Raw genomic sequence first — 4,949 nt, 5'->3', positions numbered from 1 at the left:
CCGGGCGGCCGGAGGTTCACAAAACAAATACTGGCTACTGGTCGCTTTGCAAAGTCTGCAAGCAGCCACAAATTAAGTCAATTTTATTTTGAGTACTACAAGCAAAATAAACACACATGAGCATTCCCAGACCTTTCTTTTTTCCCCCCTTTCTTTTTAGTTTTAGTCTCACAGTCTCCAATTTCGTAGAACAAGGACAGACTGCAGGAAGAGTAAGAGACACTGAGCTGAGGGCTGCCACTTAATTACTGCTAGTTTAATGACGGGGACAGAGGGAGAAGTGAAACCCCAGGGCTCCATTGCACTCCTCATTAGGAGGGGTCAGAGTGCTGAGGAACTGCCCCAGCCAAGGGCCCTCCCACCGAGCAGGGACCAAAATAACTTGGTATGTGAGAAAAAAGTGAAAAACACCCAACGGGAAGTGAGTTTCAGCCGCGGTGAAGCTCTGCTCTGGCGCTGTGCAGGGAGCGGGGATGGCGATGGCCGCAGCTCCCGGGGTCGGCAGGGGTCCGAAGGCGGCCTTTGCCAGGGCTGCAGCTGCTCCCAGTGCGCCTGAAAACCCAGCCATGCAGCGGCGTGTCCCATCCGCAGCGGCCCGTCCCGTCCGCAGCGGCCCGGCTATGCCCGAAGCTTTTGTGGAACCGTCGCTGTTGAAACCGAACACCGAGCACTGTGGCCCGGTGCTGGGACTGGTGCTCACCGCTGTCAAAGTTCCGTAAAGAATTGTCTCTCTGATGCCCCTCTTTGAACAGTCCTACGGCCTCCAGACGTTCTCTCCAAACATTCTCGGTGCCAGGCACTCAGATGCTGGGCAAGGTGTGCTGGGGCGATGCTGTTGGGAATGTCAGCAGCAGCTCCTGGCCTCCCAGAAAAGCTTTTGCCTTCTCTGCTCTGGGCACAGAGCTGCCTTTTCCACCAAATCAGGAGCATCGTCCCTGACAAAACTATTGCTGGGATGAAATGGGATGAAATGCTAATGATGGAATGCTACTCACAGGTAGGCAAATCACAAAAAAAAAAAAAAAAAGTCAGTGAGGATGAAAAGCACTGAGGTTTTGTAGTGTTTTAAGAAATAGATAAATGTGCTCTGTAGTTATCTTAAGAAAAAAACCCAAACAACTAAGAAATGAAATTAAACTCAATACTGATGTTGAACGCGTGTGTGTGTGTGTGTGTGTGTCACAGCTGCCATATTAAGGTCGGCTATGTGTCCCTGCCTTTTACAGCTGTGCAGCACTTATTCCACAGGAAGGTTGTGTGCAAATGCGAACAAGACTCACACACTCTACATGGATGCCAGGAGCCAGAGGGAGGGAACGACAGACTGTGGTATTTGGATTCCAGATCACAAATCACTTAACTCCCTGCAGCCTCACTGAAGCCATTAGGATGCTGGAACCGGCAGCCAGGGCAGGCGCAGGGGCACACGGGATATTCAGTATTCCTGGATCACTCGGTGGTCACCTCCGATGGTGACAGCATCGGCTGCTCCAAAGGGTGACTCAGCGGTGACAGACGCGGGTTTCTGGGCACGTGGGTGATGAGCTGACCTGTGCCCACTGTGGGCTCAGCAGAAACTCTCTAGCAGGAGCAGTTTTGTGTCCTTTGTTTTAAATTTTATTCTATTTCTTTCAAAACTTTTTATTTACGCATAATTCTTGAGTAGCCTGTAAAGAGTATGTAATCACATATACCCAATCCCATACATATGTCAACCCTGCTTCAGTCTTTAGTCCAAGTGTCCTCAGTCCAGATACTTTTGTCTTCTCTTATATCATAAGGGAATAAACTAGACAGCAAATTATAGCTCATTTGAGAAAAGTATAGCCCCGTTCCTTAAGATCCTTATCTCAGTTCTCTATTTGTTCTTCATTTTTTCTGCTTCTGTTACTTGCCCTCTTAATCGTCTCTCTAATCTAGCAGTCCTAGACTTCTCATTCTCATTTTGCTAGAGGTTTTCTCCCCCGGGGCCCTGATCATTCTTCCTGCCATTAAGATTATATATGTCAGTACAGTTGTGCACTTACTTAAATGCCGGGTCAGGGATCTAATTTCTAGTTATAATGCATCATGCAAGGATGACCTCCCTGGGACCAGAAACTCTCTTTGTCATTTATATGGAGTCACAGCTCCTAGATGCACAAAACCCATCGCTGTACTCTCTTTGATCCCTGCTCACACAGCTGCTGCCGGGGCGTACGGGGCTGGGGTGTGCGGCACGGGCAGGGGCCATCGGGTCCCGCTGACCTCCAGCACGCCGTGCTCGGGGTTCCCAGCTTATGTCAGCTTCAGCGTGGCGGGACCCCGCGGCGGTCAGGCTGTCGGGTGGTGCCTGTCCTCTCTGTGGGAGCAGCACCCGGCGCCGCCGGTGCTGCCCATTGCTCCTCTGCCCTCCGGGAGAACACAGTGCTGAGATGCTTCATCTTGGACCAACAATCTCATGGTGAATGTGAATGCACTCAGCACTTGGGCACTTGGGAAGAAGTGGTTTTTTCCCTTCACGCTGGTGGGTTTTTTAATATGTCTCCACAGCAAAAAAAAAATCTAGCCTTAATTTTGGGAAAAAAAAGGTAATGTAGCCTCCTTTTTTGCTGGGCTGAGCATGACCCCAAAATCAGGGTTGCCAAGAGGCCAGTGCCATGGGTGAGCCTGGGAGAAGTGGAGTTTGGCTCTTCTTTGCAGATGCACGGGCTTAGAAAATGTGGATCTTTGTCCAAGTGCCAGAGGCATTCCCGTAGCTCTGCTCGGCTTACAAACCCCTGCAGTCAGCCTTCAGCTGTAATGCTACCCGAATGTTCAGTAAATGTTGTGCTTTTTTTCCCCAGGACTTTTCTCAAAGATAATTTGTAATTATATTTTACAGCTTTATACACATATATATATTTTAAGACAGTGTGTTAGTCATGCAAATATAATTATGTATCTTATGTTCCCATGTAATTTGTAATTAAAACCAAGGAATTTAAGGCACATGTATTTAAAAAGTCCAGTGTAGGCTTCTATTAAAAATGCAGTTCATTAAAGCTAATAAAGTACCTTAGAATGGGTCAAGGCAAATCCAGAGGATGTTCCGTTGCCGTGGGAACAGCCGGCACCAAAGCCAAGTGCAGACACGGTAACCTGCAGCATCAGAAATAACAGGCAAAAATACGATGAGGAGAGAAAGACCCTCAAGCCCAGAGTGGCAGATTCCCATCTCCTCCTGCCTGTGGGTGCCGGGCAAGCCGAGACCCCCACGGTCCTTCCTGGGGCTGGAGGAGCCGTCGGGATCCCGGCCCTGCCGCGGGCTCGGGGTGGGGAGGGGGTTACGGTGCTGCACCCCCGCGGGCATCCTGTGGGGAGCGGGGTGCGTGGCAGCCAGGAGGGGCTGCGGGTGCGGGACATGGTCTGTTTGCCCGGGCAGCAGTGCCGGAGCAACTGCCGGACCCCAGACAGGCACAGAGACGTCCCACAGTAAATCAGTGACTGGGAAATGTGACCCAGCCATCAAATTCACATATGTAAATACTTTCTGGATTGTAAATTACTTCCAAAGTGGAAGACTTTCTCCTAATCTCCCGTTAGCAACTGCACATCCCTCTCCATTTCAAATTGCCTCAGAAGATGAGGGTTTCTTGGCTGCCATGAGGGACAGAGTGGAAGAGCAGTAATTTTTTAATTAAGTGAGTTTGCTGGCGTTACTCTTGGATAGCTTACATAAATGAGGGAGGATTTTGCTCATTGCGCTGCTGATTTCCTGCGATGCTTGGGACCACGCTGCCTGCCCCTCTGGCCCCTTGGCCCCGGACCATGGACACCCCACCGAGTCTCCCCCTCCCAGCCCCGGCAGCCCTGCTCTCTGCGCCAGCCCAGCGGGGGCTCTGGTCCCTCAGGACTGGTCCCATTTCACAGGACCCCCAGCCAGCCGCGCACTGCACAGCACCGCACAGTGCAAACCCCCCTGAGCACGTCTGCTCCGAAGGCTGCTCCGCGGTCTGGATACAGCCCCTGCCCGCTGGAGGTGCATTAATGCAGTTTTTCTAGGACATAACAGTTACAGAAGACAGGAGGACCTTTCTGCCTGTTGCGTAACCTCGCCTTTATCTAATGAACCTCTAATTGCTGCACGCTGTGTGTGTTCTGCAGGGCTGCTGAGCCGCTCTGCCTGTCCCCCTCTGATGGGGCTGGTCCTTCCGTGGGGATGCGTCGCCCCAGCCTGTGTGCCCTGAGCGCAGAGGGAGTTTTCCCCTCCTTCCCAGAGCCAGCGGGGTCCCGCACCAGGGCCAAGCTGCAGCCCTGGGGCAGTGGAGGCGGAGGGGTCCCCTCCCGGGCTGGGCGGCGAGGCCGGAGCACCCACGGCCCCGTGGGACGGCCAAGCGCTGTCCTGGGAGTGGGGACGCAGCTGCCTCAGGCTCCCGTGTGCACACAGCCGCTCCCGCGCGGTGCCCAGCGCCCCAAGCCTCCGTGCGCTTCGCAAACCCATCAGGGGATGAACCGGCAGAAACCGCACATCTCTGTAGACTCCTACATGAGTCGGGTTGTGGATTCCCGCTGTGCCCTGCCCGGCCCCAAGGAAGGGCAGCGCGTCCCCCTCCTGCAGCCTCAACAGGAAAACCTCCCCGAGCCCCTCAGTGGCGTCCTGCAATGGCCGAGGTCATTTCTATTCCAGATAAATGGGCCAGTGGTGGCGTGGGAGAGGGTCCTTCCAAGCTCACCCCTCCAAGGCAATGCCTTCAGCAAGGGCTGTGCCACCACTGGGGTTCCTGGATGCTGCTGCACTGAGGGGTCATCTAATGTCTTTCTGCCGAGCACTGGTATTCAAAAGCCTTCACAGCAACATCTGCCCCGCAGTGCTCACGGCCACTGCAGCGAGTCGCGAAATACCTTAACTCAGAGCTGTCCCACAGACGCCACTGCGTGACACTGGCTGTGCCGGATGGGAGCGGCGGGGGAGACGGCTTGTGTGGATT

The sequence above is a fragment of the Charadrius vociferus genome, unplaced genomic scaffold (assembly GCF_000708025.1).
Source record: "Charadrius vociferus isolate BGI_N301 unplaced genomic scaffold, ASM70802v2 scaffold1077, whole genome shotgun sequence".
NCBI lineage: Eukaryota > Metazoa > Chordata > Aves > Charadriiformes > Charadriidae > Charadrius > Charadrius vociferus.
The sequence above is the reverse complement of the archived record's forward strand: the minus strand, read 5'-3'. Positions refer to the sequence as shown.